Source organism: Panthera onca, chromosome C1, assembly GCF_046562875.1.
Source record: "Panthera onca isolate mPanOnc1 chromosome C1, mPanOnc1 haplotype 2, whole genome shotgun sequence".
NCBI lineage: Eukaryota > Metazoa > Chordata > Mammalia > Carnivora > Felidae > Panthera > Panthera onca.
Genome location: NC_138346.1, coordinates 142,041,278 through 142,065,760, shown reverse-complemented (window position 1 = coordinate 142,065,760; position 24,483 = coordinate 142,041,278). Strand labels below are relative to the sequence as shown.

At 43.8% G+C, this 24,483-nt stretch overlaps 1 protein-coding gene across 3 annotated transcripts in view; it reads right to left on the bottom strand.

The window, feature by feature from the left end:
• Nucleotides 1-24,483, bottom strand: part of BCAR3 (BCAR3 adaptor protein, NSP family member) — a 114,501-nt gene that overhangs the window by 80,935 nt on the left and 9,083 nt on the right. The gene's annotated exons all lie outside the window — the stretch shown is intronic.

Below are 24,483 nucleotides of genomic sequence, written 5' to 3'. Positions count from 1 at the left end.
TTTTCTACTGAACTAACATTTCAGGCATATAGCCATCTAGTCTTAGGTTAGTCATTTGGCCCAGAGGTCTGGCCTTGTGAGGGCAGAAAGATGTTAGAACTACTGAAATGCTGTTCTCTTCAAATTTTATTTTTAAGTACACTTAAAAATGTGTGTTATGGGGGCACCTGGGTGACCGAGTCAGTTGAGCATTTGACTCCGGCTCAGGTCATGATCTCGCGATTTGCCCACTCCTGTATGGTGGGCAAATGGGACTGAGGCTCAAGGTGAGAGAGAAAGGGGGGCGTGTGATGGCTCAGTCAGTTAAGCATCCGACTCTGGCTCCGGTCAAGGTCTCACGGTTCTTGAGTTCGAGCCCCACATCAGGCTCTGTGCTGATGGCTTGGAGCCTGCAGCCTGCTTCGGATTCTGTGTCTTCCTCTCTCTCTGACCCTCCCCCACTTGTGCTTTGTCTCTCAAACACAAATAAACACAGAAAAAAAATTTTTTAGTGTATGTTATGTACATTTATACATACATGTCTTCATGCATGGATAAATAGTATAGGTATGGGCAGTTGAAGTCAATGGTTCCCATATGTTTTTGGTCTCAGGATCTCTTCACACTCCAAATTATTGAGGACCCCAAAGAGCTTTTGTTTATGTGGGTTATATGTACTGATTACTGATATTAGAAATTAAACAGAAATTTTCAAAATACTAATATTAAAAAAATAAACTTATATAAACAATTTTATTACAAAGAGGTATGTTTTCGTAACAAAAATTTAGTGAGACGAATGACACTGTCTCACATTTTTGCAAATCTTTTTCATGTCTGGCTTATAGGGCAGCTGAATTCTCATATCTACTTCTCCATTCAGTATGTTGTGATAGGTCTTGGTTTAGAAAAAAGTCCATCCTCACATAGATACATAACTGGAGAAGGGAGTGGTATTTCATTTCCAGATACTTATGGCTATTCTTGATACCATACCAAAACTCAACAAGTGGTAATTTCTAAACGATCAGTTGTAACGCGGTATCTTAAACCATGTCTGTTACTCTTTTGCGTCTTGCACCTTGATTGGGCCTTTTATCCATGTGTGATTCTGTAGCCACTGTTCTGGAAAATACTGGTTCACTGAGTTATGCAGTTATTCTAAGTTTTGACACATTTCATTAGAATATAAAAAAAGAATCACATTTGTTAATATCATCACTGATCTCATCAGAACTTATAAAGCCTTGGGAAATATCAAGCTCATGGAGGAGGATATAAGTTTTCCAAACTTCTAACTTTCACTTGAAAGTTTGAATTTTTTCACTGGCAGCTTACACTGTCAAATATTTTCCTTGAGCTTCATTTCATTCATTTTGGAGAATGTATTTGCCAAATACCGAGACCATATAGTCATGGTTTGCCATTTTAACTCTCCTTTTTTAGTGCGCAAATGTCATCCTTTTCGTAAATTCTTTTTAGCATTTTGTCCAGGATCTGCTCTTCTCACCAGATTTAGCTGTAAAATCCTTTTCCTTTCACCTCTGAAAGTTGAAAAGTTCCTCTCTTCCTTTCTCTAGACACATATCTGAAAACTCTCTGAGCTGGTTCTCTCAGAAAAGATCCTTCTAACTGTCTCAGGCAGAAATGGGGTGACCAACGGGCCAGGCCAGGCACTGTGCCCGGGTGGCTCCTGAAGCCATGCTGATCAGCAGGACCCGCACTCAGAGACAAGACCGCCTAGGGGCATAGCAGCCTGTGCGCTCCCATCCAGGGAGCCTGGGGTGCTCTCCAAAATGCCCCCCACCTTAGATGAACCTCGTTCCTCTTTGATCCTTTACTGTACACTTCTCTGGGCACAAGAGAAGAAACTGGAGGCTCTGGTGAGGGATAAAACTCAAGGTCCCTCTTGACCCTGCCCCCAACTGAACTCTGCTAAGGGAGCCTTGTTCATTCTGCTTCAAGAGCAGAGGGGAATCCAAATGTCCTCAGATTCTAGTTCTGGGCTCCTGGGGTGCCCTCGAGAATCCTCATGTTCTCTGTCTCTTTTTTAGAGAGGCAAGGAGGGGACACAAGGAGATATAATGAAACCAAGTAGGTGTGTTACAAATCCAAAGGCTTTAAAAATCATTGCCTTGAACTAAATTAAAATGATGTTTATAAGCAGAAGTGCTGTGTCTCCTTTCTCAGCCAGTCACATCATCCCGGCTAACCAAAGATAGGAGCTAGAAAACATAGCAGTTGGCCCTGTAGCCCCAGCCTCTAATTTGAAATAGAATATCCAATTATTCATACAAGTCTGTGCAGCAAACACTCCTTAAGCCACAGATTTATATTCTCTGACAGAGATCACTAGAAAACAAACAGAGGGACTTGGCAATATGAATGAAAAGGTTTTTTTTAATTTTATTTTGCTTTTGCACATTATGAATCCCACCCATGTGAATCCATGATGTCGTGTGCATCTCTCCTTACACCTGGTGAGGCTGGCAGGCGCCCATGGGCCCTCTGTCAGGCATGCTGCCCCGCAGGGCACGGTCCACAGACCGCAGGAAAGCAGCAGGATGAAACTGGACTCTCTTGTTATTTTGTTCTCAAGTTTATTAAGTTTTGAATAACATCACTATGTTTACACCAGTTAAATTATTCTCTCCAGCACCCTGTTTTCCTAAGTTCAGACTGAGGGATGTGTGGTCAGAAGTCACAGAAATGGGGTCTTTCCTATTTCAGTTTGTTTCTCATCAGTAACCAGGTTCAGAGTTCCTCCCTCTTAAGAGGACACTTGACCTACAGGTAAGCTATTTGGAGTTACTCAACTATCTTGAGTAAGTATATAAGCAAAATTTCACTACCACAGATCTTTTCTGAGTGCTTGGCATACAGATGAGAAACGAAGCACCCTACATCTGTCTTAAATTATAAAATGCTTTAAATGAATGAATGTTTTGACTTCTTTAAATATTACAGAATAAATTGATGGCTAACAGTGTTGCCAAACAAATGTCCTTTTGGAAATAACATAAAGAGGAATCATTTGTAATAAGACGATTCTTTCATGCAGTGGAGGGATGAGAGAAACTAGATCCAACTGTTCCCAACTGAGTAGAAAAAAGGCTCCACGCACACCAGTAATCTGCAGAGTTGGCTCCCCTCCTTGGTGCACATGGCATGGTATTTGCATTCTGGTTCATTCTATCATGTATTTATTTGTATACAGTTCCTCCTCTACTAGGAGACACTTCATTCCCAGTATCTCCATAGTTCTTGCATCCATCCTACCAACATTATCAAGCATCTACAACATGCTGTGCTGTAGGCCAGACAATGGAAACAGAAGAACCAAAGACAAAGGCCCTGCTCCCAGAGAGGCTGCAATCAAGTGGCAAAGACAGATGAACAGACCCAGCACAACTCAAGTTAAGTTTCAGTGGGAAGGAAATACCATGAAGGGGCCTTTCAGGCAACCTTTGAGCTAAGGTTTGAGGACCAGGTAGAGACTCATCGGGTAAAGAAGCTGTGAGGTAGGTGGTGATGAGAAATGCCCAGGAAACAGCAGAAGCATGTGCAAACACATGGGGACATGGGACAATGTGGCATACCTGGGGAACCACAGCATTCAGGAGTAATTCCGCTCTGGTCCAGGCCACCATCATCTATCGCCTGGACCCCTGCAATGCCTTCCCGGCTCCACTGTCTCCACAGGAGCCAGCATGATCCTTACCAAAATCAAAATCCTCTAATAACTCCCATCCAATCACAAGAAAAACCCTAGAGTCCTTACCAGGGCCTCTGAGGCTCTCTTTGGCATGGTCCCCACCAGCTCCCCAACCTCACTCTGGCGCACAGAATTCTAAAGATATCTTCCAACAAGATTCCCCACCCCCACCCTGAAAGTCAACCAAACAGTAATCTCAGTATTGCTGTGAAGGGATTTTGCACATGTAAGCCCCAAGTCAGCTGACATTACGATCTGGCAACGATCCAAATGGACCAGACATGCAAAGTGAGGGGGCCTGGACATGAAGGACCCTGTTACCAGGGTGACATTACAACATGGCCTGTGACAAGGCCCATGGCACGGAACCCTGGGTGGCCAATACATGGGAGCCGTCCCCTGAAGACAGCCAGGAAGCAGAGATCTCAGTCCTACCATCACAGGGAACGGAGTTCTGCCAACAACCTGAATGACTGTGGAAGCAGATTCTTCCCAGAGCCTCAGATGAGAACACAGCTGCTGACATCTTGGGTTTGAGACCTGTAAGCAAGAACCCAGCTGAGCTCTGTGGGACTTCTGTCCTACAGGAACTATGAGGCAATAAACAGGCATTAAGGCACCAAATTTGTGGCAATTTGTTACTCAGCAAAAGCATACTAATACATTCCACTCATTCCAGCCAGGTCATATTGACTTTTCTTTCTGGCACTCAAACATGCCAAGCTGGTCCCTGCCTCTGTGGCTTGGCATTTACTGTTCCTTTGCCTAGAACATTCTCCCTGCAGTTCTCAAAGGCTCACTCCCTCCTATCACTCAGGTCTCTGCTCAAATAACACCTCCTCAGAGAAGCTTTCCTTAAACACCTATCTAAATGAGTACTGCTGCTACCCTCTATCACCTTATCTGACATTATTCTTTCCCATATTATCTGATATCGCATGAAATATTTATTTGCTCAGGTCTTTCTTATGGAATATAATCCTACAAGACTGAGACTTTCTCTGCTTTACTCACCTTGATATCCCCTGTGCTATGCACACAGCAGTTGCCCAGTAACCATTTGCTGAATTAATGAATAAAAGAACAAGTAACAGAAGCACAGGGTTGGGGAAGCTCAGGAGTGGTGGGGGGTTGGAGATCAGGATGAAGAAGAGGCAGTGCCAGAGCATAAGGGGTTTGGAGGCCATGTAAACATGTCTAGACTTATGAAAGCAATGGGATTTGTTGACAAATCTTAAGCTGCAGAATAACCAGAGATTTGTGTTTTAGAAAAATCCCCCTGCACTGGTGTGGAAAACAGATTCGTGGGGGGCAAGACAGAGTCAGGAAAACCAAAGGAGATGCTGGAGCAGTCTGGGTGAGAGAGGGCAAGGCCTGGACTACAGGAACAGAGGAAGCAGGGACGGTGTATAGATTAAGGAGACTTTTTTTAAAACAATTTTTTAAATGTTTATTTATTTTTGAGAGAGACAGAGAGACAGTGCGAGGAGAGGAGGCGCTGAAAGAGAGACAGACACAACCCAAAGCAGGCTCCAGGCTCTGAGCTGTCAGCAGAGGCCGAGGTGGGGATTGAACTCATGAACCTGAGCTGAAAAGTCAGCCGCTTAATCTAATCCACTGAGCCACCCAGGTGCCCCAGGAGAGTTTTCTAAATGACAATAGGTGGTAAATGACTGGATTCAGTGGGTCAAAGGGAAAAGAGAGGTAAGGGAACTCACTAAATTCTTTCTAAGGGAACTAAGTAGTTGGTGCCTAGCACACCTCAATACACTCATTAGGAATGAATTAGCATGGTGCCTGCATCTGACTCTTGGTTTTAGCTCAGGTTATGATCCCAGGGTTGTAGGATCAAGCCCCATGGTGAGCTCCGTGCTGAGCGTGGGGCCTGCCCGAGATTCTCAGTTTTTCTCTCTCTCTAAAATAAAAAACTTAAAAGAATTAAAAAAAGAAAAAAGAATAAACTAACAAACACCTTTTTCAAGCACAAGAAGAACTTTCAAGGTTACTGGGATCTGCATAAGAATTAGCCCCATTACCACCTATTGTCCATGGTTCTCAGTGCAGTATGATTGCTGGCATTCAGCTACTGAAGGTTTCAGATGAGCTCCCTTCCTTTTCAACTGTTAAATAAGTTACTTTCAGTGGAGTCTTTCACATCTTTCAAGTTATGAACACACAAATCTTTCCCATAAACTACGAAATATAACAAACATTTAAGGGATCCCTTCACACCAACAAAAATAGTTAACTCAAGAGGGAAACACAGAGAACTAGGTGGCTATTAGATACTAGCCAAGAATACCTGTTTTACATAATTTTACATAATTCTTTGGTCTTCTCCATCAGTCCCACCCCAGAGGGCAACCACTGCTTGTTTCTGTCTTTTTCAGGGGGCTGTAAGCTCCATGAGGGTAAGGGCTATTTGTGTCTTGCTCACCAATGTATACTATGCCCTTTGAGTCATATTTGTCACAGAGCAGCCAATTAATCAATAAACAAGGGCGAGAATGGACAAATAAAAATATAAATCACCAAAACCCACCTTTGTATATAGTCCAAATAAGGCCTCAGGAAATCAGAAATTTCTACTACAGGGCTTTCATTTGCTTAATATGGTAGACCAGATATTCCAAAAACTAGACGACGAATTAAAGTATGAATGTATTTTCAAATGCATTGGTGACGTCACAAGAAAGATAAAGCCTCAAGAAGCACAGACATGAACAAAACAGATACAGAAACAGAGAACACATCAAAAACACAAAACATGGACAACAGCAGGGTAAGGAGCAGGGCAGGGAGGATGAGTCTCGGGTCTGCAGAGGTGAACAGCTCACCATAGAGCCATGCACAATGTGCGAGCCGTCAGAATGCGACTAACACTACCTCTGCATAAGGAATGTTCAAAAATAAATAAGAATTAAGAAGGTAGCATGCTCTCTAGCAAAGGGAACCAAGAAGGAAACCTACTGTCCCCACTACAAATTCTGATGGTGAAAAAAAATAACAGCAGCAGTAACAGTCTCCCCTAAGAGCTTGTAGCCACAGATCAGCTGTCTTGTCAGCTGGGATTCAAATTTATACTGCTCTGCTTGGATAGAGAAGCCAAAACTGAGAAATTAAAGTGTTTGAGTTGGTGGTGCCACTAGTAAGGAAACAGCATAGATACTTTCTGGGGGGAAACTTTATCAACAGAATGCCATTCAGGATATCCACGAATGTGGTTAAACATAAATTTCCCTTCAGAAATAACCATCTGCACAAGGAAGCAAGCCCCAATCACTGAAGTCGGCAGAAACAACAACAGACTGAGATGCTCGAAGACCTCAGATATTAGAATACCAGACATAGGCTACAGAATAGCGATGTATGATAAATTTTTTTTAAGTTTATTTACTTATTTTGAGAGAGAGAGAGAACACAAGCAGGGAAAGAAGAGAGAAAGAGGGAGAGAGAGAGTATCCCAAGCAGGTTCCATACTGTCAACACAGAGCATGACATGGGGCTTGAACTCATAAAAACTGTGAGATCATGACCTGAGCAGAAATAAAGAGTTGGACACTTAACCACCTGAGCCACCCAGGTGCCCCTAACAATGTATGATAAATTTTTTAAAAAGTAAAAGATGGAATCAAAAAGTGATCTAAGAATAAACAGGTGGTTATAAAAATTTAAAAAACAGATTATAATATATACATATAATCTGCTACATAGCAGATTAAACATGGCTAAAGAAAATATGACAAATATATAAAGAAACTATATGAAACACAGCACAGAGAGAAAAGGTGACAGAAAATATAAAAGAGATGTTGAAGGTAGAATGGGAAGGTTAATTACATTTAACCTGAACTCTACAAGAAGAAAATCCGAGAGAAAGAGCAATAGTCAGGGAAATAAATAATGATGGGAAATCTTCAAAATAAATGAAAGATACCCATTCTCAGATTCAGGCATCCCGGTGCATCCTAAGCAGTATAAACAAAAATAAAGTCTCACCTACACACATTACAATGAAAACACAGACCGTCAAGAACAGAGAGAAGATGGTGAAAGCATCTGGAGAGCAAAGGAAGGTTTTGCCCTCAGAGCAATGACGATGAGGCTGACAGCCTGTTTTCATCAGCCGTAGAGGAAAGAGAGGAGCTCAAAATTTTCTGCCCAGTGAAACTACCGAGTATAAGGGTGAAGAAAGACAATATTAGATAAATAAAAGCAGAGAACACCGTTTAGGAAGAATGAAATGGATGCCCAAAGAACAGCCTAAGATCTAAGAATGAGTGTTGCCCAAAGTAACTAGTAAACATATAGGTAGCTCCAAACCAGCACTAGTGGGATAAAATGAGATGAATATATAATTTGTGGAGGTAAAAAAATATATATATAAAGTGCTGGCAAAGATGTGGAGAAGTTGGAACCCATATGCATGGTTGGTAGGAATGTCAATGGTACCACTGCTAGGAAAAACAGTGTGGAGGTTCCTTTAAAAATTCAAAATAGAACTGCAGTATGATCCAGCAATTCCACTTCTGAGTAGACACCCAGGAGGACTAAAAGAAGGATTTCGAAGAGATATTTGTGCACACATGTTCTCAGCAGCATTATTCACAGAAGGCAAAATGTGGAAGCAACCCAAGCATCCGCTGACGGAAGAGTGGATAGACAAGATGTTGTATACAGATACAGTGGAATATTACGGGGCCTTGAAAAGGAAGGGGATTCGGACACCTGCTCCAACAGGGAGAAACCTTGAGGGCTTTATGCTAAGTGAAGTAAGCCAGTCATAAAAGGACAAATACTGTATAGTATTACTTATATGAGGTGCCTAGAGTAATCAAATTCACAGAGGCAGAAAGAACAAAGTGGTTACCAGGACCTGGGGTGAGAAGATGGGGAGTTGTTTCAAGGGTACAGAGTTTCCATTTTGCAAGATAAAAAGAGTTGGGGAGACTGGTTGCACAACAATGTGAATGTACTTAATATTATTCATTAACTCATTACTCATTAACTGTACACTTAAAAATGGCTAAGATGATAAAATTTATATTATGTGCATTTTACCACAATTTTTTAAAAAAAGACAAACTAAAATATAGGACAACAATGGCATATAAGCCAAGTGGAAGGCCACAGCCGGGGCTAGTGTTCTAAGGTCCTGTATTGTTCAGAAAGAAGTACTGTTTTACTTTATCTTTTATAAAGTAATTATATTTTAAAAGTAACCATTAAATGAATAGTAGAGTATTTATTTTTAATTTTTTAAAATATTTTGTAGGGGTGCCTGGGTGGCTCAGTCGGTTAAGTGGCCGACTTTGGCTCAGGTCATGATCTCATGGTTCATGGGTTTGAGCCCCGCGTCGGGCTCTGTGCTGACAGCTCGGAGCCTGGAACCTGCTTCAGATTCTGTGTCTCCCTCTCTCTGCCCCTCCTCCGCTCACACTGTCTGTCTCCAAAATAAATAAACGTTAAAAAATATTTTTTTTATACTATCCAAATAGTACATTTGGATATAATAAAAGTGATATTTTGAAGGAAATGTGTAGCTATAATGCTTATTTTTAGGAAAAAAAAGACCGAAACTAATTAAGTATCCAGCTTAAGTAAAAAGAGTAAACACAAATAGAACAGAGATTTAAAAAAAGGTGGGGGGGAGAGAAATTAAATATAAAACAATGACACAACAGGGAAGCAACAAATAAAGCCTTGTTTTTGGAAAGCTTAATAAAATAAACCTCTGACAGATGTAATCCCTGGGGAAAAGAGAGAAGGCACAAAACGATATAGGAATGACGAGGGAGCACAGTAAGAGAACACTATGAACACCTTTATGCCAATAAATTTTAAAACTTAGCGAAAATGAGCAAATTCCTAGAAAATACTAAAACAGACTCAAAAAAGAAACAGAAAACTGAATATAGCCATTTAAAAAAACTCAATCAGTTCAATATCTTCCCACAGGCCTAGGTGGTTATACTATGTAGCAAGCTCTGTCAAACTTTGGAATTATTTGTTACTTGAAAATGATATAAAAGCTTCAAGAGGGGTGCCTGGGTGGCTCAGTCGGTTAAGCATCCAACTCTTGATTTTGGCTCAGGACACGATCAAGCTCTGTGTCAGGCTCTGCAATGACAGCGTGGAACCTGCTTGAGATTCTCTCCCTCTCTCATCCCAAAATAAACAAACTTTAAAAACAAGAGAGAAAAGGCATAAGAAGTGAAAAGGAGAACAGAACTGTCACGATTCACAAATGCTCAGTGTCTACATTAGAACACAAAGAATCCACACAGACCCTATAAAGTAGGGCAAAGTTCCCGAAACACTGCAAAATCTTCTACTTACAACTTAATGAGGGTACGGACTAGAAGGCTTGTATGTCTGGGTTGGAGTTCTTGCTTTGTGGGTGTTCATTCATCACAAATAAATTCATTCCTAGAACACTTAACTGAAATGCAAGACAAAGAGATGAGTGGGACCCGGTGGGTTGAATCTCTGTTTACCTAAAGTGGCGGGGCCAAGGAGGTCTACTGGTTTACCACTCTCAACCAACTCATGACCAGGGCATGTCACACAATCAGGGGAGGTGAAGCCAACAACTGGGACCAAGTATGCCCTCCATTGGCAACTTGATGGCTGCAGCCTGTTCCTATATGGGTATGGCCTTAGAATCTAGAGCCATCACCCTCCCTTCTCTATCAGGAAGAGTCATCAACATTTCAGAATCTTAGTTGGAGTGAAGGGGGGACAGAAGGACTAAAGGAAGGAAGCAATAGGTTTTAAGTCTATTGAGAGTTTGTGTCCACTGGACAATATTCCTTACTAGATCATGTTCTTTTAGGTAAGATTAACATGTGGGACAGTCTAGCATTCTCATTTTATATTTTATTCGATGATATCCATGGTGTTAAGTCTTGCTCATCTCACCAGCCTTGTCTCCTCACCTTGCTCCTGATGCTCCAGTAACTCCAAACTGTTTGGAATTCCCTGAACCTAAAGGCCTGGAGTCCCCACTGTCTTCCCATTCATTTCCACCTTCCCTGACCACTCTTCCCCTCGCCTCCCACAGCTCAAAGAAGAACATCTCCCCAGCACTTCTTTTTCATTCATTATAAAACTTTATAACAAATAATTATAATTCAATACAATATGTGTACTCCTGTCCATCTCCCTTACCGGGCTATGAGCTCACAGAGAAGAGGGACCATATTTCATCTTATTCATCTTTGTTTCTTTTAATGTTTATTTTTGAGAGAGCGCGCACGCACACACGAGAGCAGGGGAGGGGCAGAGAGAGAGGGAGACAAAGAATCCAAAGCAGGCTCTAGGCTCTGAGCTATCAGCACAGAGCATGATGTGCGGCCTGAACCCACAAGGCGTGAGATCATGACCCAAGCCAAAGTCAGATGCTCAACAGACTGAGCCACCCAGGCACCCCTATTTTATTCACCTTTGTATCCCCAGGGCAGAGTTGCTCCATAAATGTCAGTTTGAGTGAATGAATGAACAAGTGTGAATTTGTGTGTGTCCAAAAGACCTCCACCCCAACTTTCCCTTTGTCACACTCCCTGGGTTCACCAAGAGATTAACAACATTGGAAGGAGACAGGGAATGAGAGAGAAATGTTGTTTTTGAGAAATAGGCCTCCGCAGTAAGGAGATAATTTAGCCACAGGCCTGTGACTGAACCGTGGCGGCCTCAGATAGAACCCCCTCAGCAACAGACCGTCACTGCTGTTCGGGAAGTGCCTGGCTTCTCAGCCCCACTGAGACCAGAAGTTTTCAAAGTGACACTGAGAGGCTGGCTGCTCCTGCTGAAAATGAATCTCTCTGGATATGTTTGAAATGTCATGTTTGAAGTTCATTAGGGAGATCACCAAATGGACAGAGAGTTTACTACAGGGCCATTTCCATTGGTTTCTGGGAAAATGAGAAGAAATGGATGCTTGAAAGATGGCTGGCCTGGCGAGTAGAGATGAAGGTCCCGGAAAAATATCCACCGAGATGTGATTTGATGGACAGGTTCTTTACTGATGCTGGGAATCCCATGAAAGTCCCCTGCCTTTCTTACACTAGGCAGGGGCATATTATGTATACAGCCTTTGCTAACTTAAAAAGGGATGCAGCTTTAAAAACAGAGAACTGCAACACTTCTAGATGTGCACTCAATATATTTTATCACCTTGCAAAATAAATGAGAAGAGATTCACTCCCCCACATCTCGCAATGTATTTATTGACCTTATTTGTTAACATAGGCTTCACTAGGAGTCGACAGGATTAAGGTTGGTGCGTATTTCATATTTTCCTCCCAGGGTTAATATATGACATGAGAAGTTCCTTTTCACTAATACACAAAACCTTAGGGATATTCTTTAAGGATTAAACCAAAAGATCTGCTTTGGAGTAAAGGAGTGGCCTCGACAGAAGTTCACTGGACTGTACTGGGGGAATTCATCTTCTATTTCTGGTTGTCTAGAGCTAAAAACAATTCACCAGATATGTGATCTGGGCAGCCAAGTGTGACCACTTCCCTTCATCTGAATATTAAACTTTAGTTAATGCTCCTAAAATCACATTAGCTTCTTTGATGACCATAGCACACTGCTGACTCATTCTGAGGCTGCACTTATCCAAATCCTGCAATATTTCTCACATGTGACTATTAAGCCAAATCCCATACTTTGACTTTGCTGAATTCTAGTGCAAGTCACTAGAGTCTTTTCTTTTAAATATTTTTGAGAGAGAGAACGTGAGTGTGGAAGAGTGTGGAAGGGGCAGAGAGAGAGAGGGTGACAGAGGATCTGAAGCAGGCTTCACACTGACAGCAGAGAGCCCAACGCAGGGCTCAAACCCACAAACTGCCAGATCGTGACCTGAGCCTAAGTCGGATGCTCAACCGACTGAGCCACCCCGGTGCCCCAAGCCTCTCACTAGAGTCTTATGCAATTAGATTTGGTCTATTCTTTCAAAATGCCATGATCTTTTTTGGACCTCATTTGTGTCATTTTGACATATTCTTCTAAGATTCACGTCACCCCCCAGTGTGATCTTTATGTCCATATTACCGTATAAACAGTTTTTAAAAAACTAGCTAGAGTAGGCAGAGCGAGACGTGGGTCAATCAGGACACAGTCCACAGCACGCTTCATGTACTACCATCTGGCCTGCCTCTCACCTGAAGGATATCACCAGTGATTGGCATTTGCTCACACACCTTCTCAAGCTTCCTCTATAGGAAGGAAATTAATCTGGTCTGACTTGCTTTTGGCAAAGCCCTAATACGCTAACGGTCAATGTTTCCTCCAGCAAGTATGCAAAAATCATTGTCCAGTCCTTTTACAGTATTTCCTGAGATCAGTTCAATCTTATTTTACAGGTTTCTATTGTCTTTCTAGTTCCTTTCTTGAAAATTAAGATATTCATCTGCATCTTTGCTGTAGCTTGTTACGCCTACACTCCTCCAAAGTTGGTCTGCATTGGCGTGGACCTTGAGGTGCCTGCATCGTCTTGGCCTTGGGCCCCCTCGGTCTTCTTGGGCCTTGGAGCTTCACCTCATCTGGTGGCATCAGAGCCCCTTGCCATGGCCTCTTCTACTCCAGCTGGGAATTCTCTTCCTTTACATGGATCCTACCCTTTCCAATCAGGGAAATCATTTCCTTGACAGAAAAAATGCAAGCCAAACAGCAGCTCAGCAGTTTGGTTTCTCTCACCTCCCCCTCTTTGGTTTCATTGTTCCAACCATAACTTCTGAAAGCCCTTTTTGTTACCCTTAGCATTTTTCACAATCCTCTGCTCACTCTGCACTGTTTCTTTTACAACCCAGAGCCACTTTCTGACGTGGTCGTTGCATAGGTGGCATGGCCCAACCTTTCTTTGGTCTGGGTCCAAGGCCAGGACAGCACAAGAGCAAGCAGGCAGGCCCTGGGGGAAGGATTATCTAGAAAGTACAACTTCCAATCACCCAGTCAAGGAGAAAAAATAATGTGATACCTGGAAATATGTTAAGGTCAGAGGCCAAGAAAAGCAGAAGAGAACTAGGGAGTGATATGAAGGGCTATACCATGGATAAGAAGCTGGGTCAGCAGCAAAGAAGGTGGACATAACAGATGCTGGGGAGGTCAGATGGTTCAAAAGGGGCATCCCTTTCTCCTGTGGCTTTGAACTCCTCACACGGACGCAGTCGCTGGCCTGCCTTTAGAGCTCTACCACCCAGCACAAGGCCAGGCACACAGTCGATGTTCAACGTACCCGAGGATGAATTCATCAGAATGGCCCTGGCTCATCCCACCACATAGGGGGATCCTGTAAACCAGTGAGTCCAGCTGGAGACAGTCCTGCATGCACATCCCTAAACCAAGAACAACCTGGATGGTCACATACCTCATCCTCCTTCGAGCAGTGTTCAGCACGCTATTTCTGATTGTCCTCAACTGTGTTTCCCTTTCAGAGGCTCAGGCCATGGGATCCTCTTTATCATTTCCTTCAACTTTGAGAATCTTTCTTCTTAGACCCCGGGCGGGGGGGGGGGGGGGGGGGGCGCAGGGGGATTACTGTAGATGAGGACACATTTCCCTTCCTGGCTATCAGAGATTCTAAGGCCTGAGTATATTTAAAGGTCCTGCTTCTTCCACTTTGCCAGCCAATTCCTGCTTCTGTGAGTCAGTTTCTACCTCATTGGAAAATACAGCAATGCCCGATTAATGTGTGCATGACATATATTATTTTTTTTTAATTTTTTTTTAATGTTTATTTATTTTTGAGACAGAGAGAGACAGAGCGTGAACGGGGGAGGGTCAGAGAGAGGGAGACACAGAATCTGAAACAGGCTCCAGGCTCTGAGCTGTCAGCACAGCGCCCGACGCGGGGCTCGAACTCATGGACCGCGAGATCATGACCTGAGCCGAAGTCAGCCGCTTAACCGAATGAGCCACCCAGACGCCCCTGTGCATGACATATATTATAAGAATGGCAGTGAAACCACCTCCTCAGGCAGATTTCCTAATCATGTTAAAACAGCATCATTTAAATATCCTACATATTCTACTCTGGTAAGTCTATACAGGAATCCAAGACTAATACAAAGCAGTACTAGTTGATAAAAATTTGACACAGTGATAGATTACCCTGTACTCAGCAGAATTCTAGTGACAGCATTAAGCTAAAAGCTATAGTTCACATCTTAACTTGGCAGCAGTCAGTCAAACTGAGTAGAGTAAGAATAAGAAACACCATATCAAGGCCAGTACGTCTCTTGGCAGGCAGAGAGGATGGCATCAGTGACTCATCAGACTTCAGGCTGTCTAAGCCCCAACACAGCACTTTTGATAAAAGCAGATGCTTTGTTTGGCTGGTGACTCTTCGCCCTTCCTCACTCCATCCACCCCACCCCCAGCTGTTCTTCATCTCCTTCTGAAACGATGTGTGTTTGCAAAAGCTTCTTCTCAACTAATTCAAAGGAAGAATAAAAGTGGTATGGTTTTGAGATGATGTCCCCAGGACCTCTAAGAAGAAAGCCTTCACCGAGCCAAAGAGACAGAACACACGCTCTCTACCTGCCTTCCAGGCCAGGCAGCCGCCTCAAGGTTGCTGCTCACCCAAACGGTGGAAAAGCAGCCGTCACCCCTCAGGCAAAGCCTGCATGTCAACCACAGTCATCCATTTACCTTCTCTGTCCATAGAGTCATCAGAGAACATGTGGGACCCGGTGGGGAAGGAAGTGCAGGAGCGTGATCACCATGCTGCTGACACAGGCTCACAGGGAAGGTGGCCCTGGGGCATGTCTGCTTTAATTAAAAATGTTTTATAAAAAGACTCAAGTAATGAAAAGATGTGTTTTGTTTTACTACATGCTTAAAAGATTAGATCTTTTCCTATTGAATTTTGTCTCTCATTCTAATTTTCATGTTTATTTATTTTTGAGAGAGAGAGAGAGACAGTGTGAGGCAGAGAGAGAGGGAGACACAGATGTGAAGCAGGCTCCAGGCTCTGAGCTGTCAGCACAGAGCCTGACACAGGGCTCAAACCCACAAACCGTGAGATCATGACCCGAGCCGAAGTCAGATACTTAACCTACTGAGCCACCTAGGGGCCCCTGTCTCTCGTTCTAAAAAGAAAAACCTTCCTTCGAACAGCACCCCTGTGCAACTCCAGCCTTGCTTCTCTGCTCCCCACCAAAGCCAGCCTATGCAAAGTCAGCCTCCACGGCTGACCCCTTGGAACAGATATGCCAGGGATCCTCAGGGCTGGGTCCCAGGGTTCCTTCCCTTCATGCTGTACACAGCTCTCTCCCTTGGGGAGGACATCCCTTTCCATGGCTTTAATTTCACTTCTATGCAGACTCTCCTGACTGTATAACTTTGAGCATGGATCTCTCTCCAGAGCTCCAGGCTTATAACACTGACTGGTTAACACCACCACTTGACATGCATGCATCTCGAACTTAGCACACCCCAAAGAGAAGTCTCAATTCTCAGCCATCCACCAAACAAAAAGCAGTCCAACAAAGGAAGCCCTGTTCCCCTCCCAGTCTTTCCCATCTCAGTAAATGGCCCCACCTCACACACCAGCTGCCGGAGCCATGCCTGGTGGTCCCCCTCCCTCACCCCACATCATCAAAACCTCACAGAGTCCTGTAGACTCTACCCACCAAATAGATCTTGAATCCACCCCCTCTCACTTTTTCCACCACTATCCCAGCACAGACCTCTACCTGCTCCCTGTACTTTTGCAGCCGCTTCCTGTCCCCTTCTCCAGAGACCAAGTAAGTGATCTTCTAAAAATTGAATCAGATCACATTATTCCCTTACTTAAAACCCTTTAAAGGCTCCCCTTCACCCTCAGGAGAAAATCTAAATTCCTTACACCAAGGTCTAGGTCAGTGCCATCCAATAGAAATACAATGTGAAAACCATATGTAATTTTTTTTTTTACAACACCTGGCACTCATCACAAGTACACTCTTTAATCCCCTTCACCTATTTCACCCATCCCGCCACCTACCTCCCCCTTGGGTACCATCAGTGTGTTCTCTATAGATAAGAGTCTGCTTCTTGGTTTCTCTCTTTTTTCTCCTTTCCTCATTTGTTTCTTAGATTCCTCAGGTAAGTGAAATCATATGGTATTTGTCTTTCTCTGACTGACCTATTTCACTTAACATAATACTCTCTAGCTTCATCCATGTTGTTGCAAATGGCAAGATTTCATTCTTTTTGATGGAGTGTGTATGTGTGTGTATATTTATATATATATGTGTGTGTGTGTATGTGTGTATGTATATGTGTATATATACACACACATATACATCTTCTTTATCCATTCATATGAAAACACACGTAATTTTAAATTTTCTAGTAGCCAATTGAGAAGAAATAGGTGAAATTAATTTCAATATCTTGTTTAACATAATATTTAAATACCATTTTAACACATAGTAACATAATCAATATTAATCAAGTATTTTACATTCTCCTTTTATATTAAATCTTCAAATGTTCCCTCCCACAGAGAGGCCTTCCCTCCATGCAATCGAAGGAGCTCTGGGCTCTCTGATATTCCCTTCCTTGCATCTCCTCATTTTGTGGTTATGTATTTTTTTTATTAAAAAAATTTTCTTAACGTTTATTTATTTTTGAGAGAGAGAGAGAGACCCAGTAAAGAGTGAGCATGAGAGCACAAGCAGAGGGGCAGAGAGAGAAGGAGACACAAAATCTGAAGCAGGCTCCAGACTCTGAGCTGTCAGCACACAGCCCGACGCAGAGCTTGAACACATGAACTGTGAGATCATGACCTGAGCCGAAGGTGGATGCTTAACCGGCTGAGTCACCCAGGCACCCCAATGTGGTTATGTATTTATTGATGCATTTGTTTGCATGCCCTCTAAACTGGGCACAGCGTAAGGACAGGACCCACATGTATTTCATTCTCCGTGGGTACTTGGTACCTAGCATAGTGCCTGGCACAAAGTAAGCTCAATAAACATTTACCAAAGAATAAATAGCTAAGACACTAATATTAAGCACAAGGACAGGCAGGAAAGGGCTGGTCCAGCGCACTGAAGACAGGCCCCGTTTTGTGTCTTAATACAATGGTGTGCTGATCTTTTAGTGCAGCGTGAGGCTGTCATACCTTTAAGCATGAATGGTGGCCAAGGCACACTGCTATAGGGCAGCTCAGGGCAGACCCAGAGAGAGGGATTCCAGCCAGACACCATCAACATGTGGGAAACTTTCTCCCACAGAAGCCTCAGGCATTGAATGTGATCTCAGGTTACACACAAGGATTAGGGGCCTCCAGGAGGAAGGACAGATGGATGGAAACCTACATCTGAGCCCCTTCTTCATGCCAGGTTCTGTGCTAGGCACCCCCACGTGGGATTCTATTTGACCTCATAGCTACCCTTTGAGGACGTAGACAATCAGAAAGGTAAAGTAACTTACACAAGGTCACAAAGCTACTGGGTCTGGTTGCCGGAATCAGTGTCAAGGTCTCTAGCAGCATTCTTTGATATCCATGACTATGTCAACATCCCAGTAAAGGCATCGGCGGCCTTCAAGGTCAGGTGTCACACAGCAGAGTTGGGGCAGGAGAAGAATAAAGTGCTCGTGATGAGGTGGGAGCTGACAGCAAGGACGTGACCTCCTCCACCCAGACTCCCAGGAAGGCGGTGCCAGGCTCAAGTGCGGAAGTCAGAGCTCTGCCATTTGGTGCAGCCTTCATATTTAGTAACCAGTGAACCTTCACAGCACTCCTCAGAGGGAGGTATTTTCACCCCCATTTTATAGTTCAGAACTTGCCCCAGTTCACACACCTAATAAATGGAAAAACAAGGATCTGAATGGAGACGTCTGGGCTAAGAGCCTGGTATTTTCTCCTCCTCTCCATGGAAGGAGTTATTTTAGCTTTGGTTACTATGTCTGCAGGTGCATCTGGGAATCACAGACAGTCCTGCCTGCACAAATGCTGGGTCAGTTATGTCAGGTTTCTCAGACTTCTGTAATTTTTATTTAAAATATTTTTAATGTTTTATTTTTGAGAGAGTTAGAGACAAGGCATGAGCAGAGGAGGGGCAGAGAGAGAGGGAGACACAGAATCTGAAGCAGGCTCCAGGCTGCAAGCTGTCAGCACAGAGCCCAACACAGGGCTCAAACCCACAAACTGTGAGATCATGACCCGAGCCAAAGTTGGACACTTAACCGACTGAGCCACCCAGATGCCCCAGACTTCTGTAATTTTTAAATAAGGGCACAATCCTTAAAACAAAAATGCCATGTGCTGTTTTTGGGACCTCTAAGAAGAGAGAGCTTGAAATTCTGCATCCAACCCTCCAGTTACCCTCTTGGGGACCGACTGCATGCTGGCAGCATCACAGAGCCATGAGCGGCAGGGCGGCTGCAGCCTGCCAGCTTATGGGTCCTGGGGCTCCAGCACAAGCCCTGCAAAGGCATCTCCTTCCCATCAACAATAACAATGACCTCTCCAGCCTGTTATCCTCTGGCCAGGCTGCGAAGGCCAAATCCACATGTGATAAGAACACAATCATTTGTAACTGCACAGCACCTCCTGTTTACAATAGGCTGCTACGTATACTGAAAGGTGTGAAAAACTCTCACGGTTTCTGACTCTCAGAAGACTAAAACCTGACCTTTCTCAAACAGCATACAAGAGGCCTAAGCAACCATGATTTGTAGGCCCTGGGGGCAGGGGCAGAGAAGATACGGAGCAGCATCATTAAACAAAGACTGCTTTGTGTAATACTCTGATCATCTTCTTGATCGTGGTTTGCACTCAGTTAAAAAAAAAAAAAAAAAAAAAATCCTTCAGTTTTCCCCAGAAGAACAGCTGAGAATGCACAGATCCCAGGCTTTCGGTTCAAATCATCCCTGTCAGTAGACGACGGAGGACCACTGTGGGCAGCTGGCGGACCCACAGGCATTTCCCCGTGCCTGGGCTCTCTCAACCCTGGGGACGATGGTGGTGGTTGGGGGGGGGGGGGGGGGAGTGTGCAAGATGCCCAGCAGGGGCTGAGCTCACCTCTGACCCAGCTGTTCCTGGCTCAGCACACCAGGGACCACCGGGGCCTGGGCATGCACCGGTCCTTGGAATTCACTACCCCATCCACAACAGCTGCATCCAAACACCAAGGAACATTTCAAAATGTTAGTAAAACCCAACTTGAAATTTTAAAAGGAAAAATTCAACACAGGGACTGTAACTTTCCTGGAGACATTCTTGGCCATTAGGCGACTGTCACTCTGCTAACTCAATAAATGCATCTTCTATTAAATAGAATCTATAATCTAGTAGATAGCCTTTTTCAACTCTAAACCCAACTTTTCCTCTGTGCACGAAAAGCTTCCAATTTGCAGAGAGGAGACATGCCCATATGTAAATAAAATGCACATATTTGCACGTGGACCTTTGCATTATAGGTCCTTCTGGTCAACTACGAGCTAAAGGCTGATTTCTTTTCATGTCTGGGGAAACATCTTGCTTTGTGAGGAGAAAGCAGTAGTTCTAGAACTCGGTGGTTCTCAAGAGGAACAAATGAAATAAATGTTCCAGGTGAGGGCACTGACATAGCCCAGAATTAGATATTTAAATCAGTGTTTGGAGAAGAGTCTGCACAGATCCTATGCCTTACACTTTGCTTCCACTTTAAAGAGCAGCCGCTGCAACATGGTACGTTACTTACTGCCTGGGAAAGCATACTGGATTTTAATTTGGGATAATTCTGCAGACTTTCTGGCCCCCATCAGTTAAAACACTTGTGACTAGTCAGTCAGCTCCACTCATGCAAACTAATGAAACATCACATTGTCCCACCACATGCTCCCACAGCACAAGGGGCAGAAGGAATTAGGCACTCGGCAGCTGTTCCCAGGAATGCATGCCTCCACGTACCCACAGGCAGGAAGCAGACCCGGAACGGTCTCCCAGAGCTGATCCTTCAGCTATCCTGACAACACAGCTCAACAACAGGAACCAGTCTCCTCCGAGCCCAAGGAAGGTCCCAGATTCAAATAAAAATTCATCCTTGAAGATAAGTGAATCAAAGGGACATCAGTCAAACAACGCTAGTGTCAAGAGGAAATCCTGTCTGCAGACCTCTCTGGGAAGCCTCGCTCTGCCTGCAGAACAAAGGCTTCTTCTGTGACATCAAGCAGCAGGTTTAAGAGCAGCCTGGCTTCTCGTTTTGGCCACCTTTCAAAACCACAAGTACATCCAAGGGCAGCCAAGACAACAACAAAGCCAAGAGATACGGTCTCCAAATGAGGGGAGACCCACTCTCCCTTCTAGGCCTGCCTTCTGCCTGGCTCTTGGTGGCCAAGAGTCCATTTCCCAAGGTGGGTGTCCAAGGTGCTGGGTTCAGACTCTGGGGGCTGAAGTTTTCCATGCAAGAGGACAGCTCAGAAGACACCCACAGCCAGTGCCAACCTTCTTGGGAGGCTGTGGAGTACAGTGTCTGAGGAAGACCCTACAGTACTGTCTGGGTTCTAAGCCCAGCTCAGTTACCCACTAGGGTCTGATCTTAGGAGCCTCAACATCCCTGAACCACTTTCTTGACTGTGAATGATAATAACAATGCTGTCGCTCAGGATGAAATCTGCCATGTCTCTCACACAGGGTTATCATGTTTATACAGGATGATTTATGAACATAGCCTTGAAGATATTTTAAACCTATAAAACGTAAGAGACAATAATTCATGTGCATAGGACTCATGTTGATAAGAAAGCTTCACACTACACATTTTTAGGTCAAAGGGGAGACTTCCTCTGCTTTGCCTACAGTCTTCCACAAGGTGGATGTTCAATTAATACGCAATTAAAATACAAGTGACTTTTTCATGATAAATAAGCTAAACATATTTGTTAGGAAACTACCAAACTTGCAATTTATCAGAATATTTTACAAGACAAAAAGGTGTTGTCTGGCAGGTTTCCCTGGGGTATACATGACAAGGGGGTCTGGGCTTCCTCTTATGGTCCCATTATCATCATGCCCACACCAAACAGGAAAAAATGGAAGGTTTTCAGACTTGACATCTGGGCAAGTCACTGTCAGCTGAAATTAACCTTTGAATTTGTTATGAAAAGTAACAAGGCCAAAAAAGTTTACCTGAAAGAAGATCCGCCCCCCCCCCCGCCCCCACCCACACAAATCAATAATCTTGTTAAAAGTAGACCTAACTAGTCTCACCCCCTGGAGTCAGAGATCCAAAACTCTTAACTTGAAAATACACATGGCTCCCAGCTTCCAGTGGTGAGTGAGCAAGAGTGCTGGGTGGTTGGTGTTTTCTTAGCACCAGAGCTGTAAGAGCTGAGTTAGGAACAGAAATGCTGTTTCTCCCTCATGGCAGTTCAGTTGAGGCACTTTAGGCAACCCCTGTCTCTGGAGCCCCAGACTTTCATTCACACTGTTTGTCCCTAGCTTTTCATATGCACAAATTTGGTGGATCTTGTGGCTTGTTCCAAAAAGGAACTGAGGCAGCTAATAATCTTAGTAGGAATATTTAAAAGGATGAAAATAACACAAGGTACTTTGAACTCCTCAAAATTGGGAACCCCTCAAGATAGTTTTTAAAGTGCATTAAGGGGGTGCCCGGGTGGTTTGGTCAGGTAAGCATCTGACTTAGGCTCAGGTCATGAAATCATGGTTCATGTGTTCAAGCTTAATGACAGCGTCTCTGCTGACAGCTCAGAGCCTGGAGCCTCTGCCTGTTCTCTCTCTTTCTCTTTCTTTCTCTCAAAAATAAACATTTAAAAAAAAAAGTGTGTTAAGTGAACCAAATATAGGGGCATCTGGTTGGCTCAGTTGGTAAAGCATGTGACTCTTGATCTTTGGGTTGTGAGTTCGAGCCCCATGTTGGGGGTAGAGTTTACTCAAAAAAATAAGTCAACAAATAAAAAAATAAAAATAAGTAAACAAAATCTATTAATAAGACTGAGGAGCAGGAGACTAGGACTTATGATCCTTTGACATGACCTTCTCACTCAGGAGAATTCTGAAGGTGATGTGTTTGTTACTTCCTGTATTCACCTTTAACAATAAGATACTTTAAGTTAAGGGGAAAAGATGTGAATTTAGATGAATGATAAACAAACCTCATTAAGTCTTCCACAGCCCAGACTTCAAACTTAGGACTTGCACCCCTGCCTGATAAGATCTTTTACAGAGATCTGACCTCTGTCCAAGTCATTTTCAAATCAAAAAGCTTTGAACTCCTGGCAGGTTGTCAGCTTGGGCCTTGGGTGTTTATCAAGAACTTCCTCAAGATAGAAAGGGTGACTCCATCGCCACCCCCAGCTGCCCGGAGATTCCCTCTTGGAAGAGCTGGCACCCAGCCAGGACCTTAGAACTTCAAGGAATGAGTTGGTGAATCGTCTCCATATGGTACACAGTAGATATGTAGCTCACTACAGAGTTTCACTTAATAAATAAAAAGTGGCTACATCAAGTTCAGGAATAGTTGGTTCTGACTCCACCTTGTGCGGCCTGGTATTTAGTGTTTGCTTCTGGCTGGCCGGGAGCTCTTTTTCTTTGCTGCCTCCTAACCCTTGCGAGAGGGAGCAGTGATTTCTCCGCTTCTTCATCCCCACCTGTCAGATGCCAGTGGTGCAATGCGAACAATACTGTACACAGGTGTGCACCCCCCACTGACCTGTGCCGTCCATGGGACGTCTGCTGGCTCCTCTGAGCTGGGAGGTCACCCACCTACATTTTGCAGAGCAGGTGCAGGGCTTTCTAAGCCCCATGACACCCTGGGAGAACCTTCTGAGCTGATGTCAGAAACATTTCAGAGCTCTCCAACACTCTCTACAGAGAATACCTGGGCCTCCACTTATTTTCTTCTTATACTACTGCAATTATGCAACTAAAACTAATTCTGAACTCTTGCCTGTCTAGCTCTCTCCCAAAATCTGTACGTCTTCCTCTCAGCTTGCTACACTCCAGCCACAGGCCACACCAGCTTCATTTTGGGTTTTTTCAAACATGAAACACTTGCTCTACCCCCAGTCCTTTGCACTGCTCTCCCTATGCCTGGAACCACCTTCCTCTGGTTCTTCCCATGGCTACCTTCTCTCATCACGCAGGTCTTAGCTTAAATATCATCTCCTCAGAGACCTGTCCACTGTATAAAGATACAACCCCAATAAATCTTCAGTATATCACTATTTCTTCTATAGCACTCAATATAATCTGCAATTAACTTATTTATTACCTGGGTCCTTCACTCAATATTAGCTCTGGGAATATACCATCTCAGATGCCCTACTGCTGTCCTGTTAGTTCACATATTTCCTTACCCTGTAAAAGGGCAAGAGCAGATTGCTGGAATGATTTGGCTGCCAGAATGTCTTCAAGGTCAGACCAGCCCTCCAGTTAAGATACTAAGAGGGATGGGGCAGAATTTTCCTGGTGAGGCACTGGTTACAAAATCAATGTACTCTAATCAACCTAGGTGCTCAATATATAGACATTGAACAAAGAAATGAGCTAGGATCAAAGTGGCTGTCTGTGATACAGGGTTGGACAAAAAGAGACACCAAGAGATACAACAGAAGGAACCAGCCCCTTCTCTGCCCGACAATATCACAGGGTGCTGATCTTCCCCAATAGGAAAAGAAGGGCAGTTTCTAAACCAGCTCTAACAAGCAGAAACCAATCACAGCCAGGCCCAATACAAATCCTGACAAGAAGTTTTTACAACCATAAAGCTTATTTACCCAGATCCCTAGTGGATAGGAGAAATCAATCCTTGTTCTAAAGTATTCTGAAGCTGACCTGATGATGC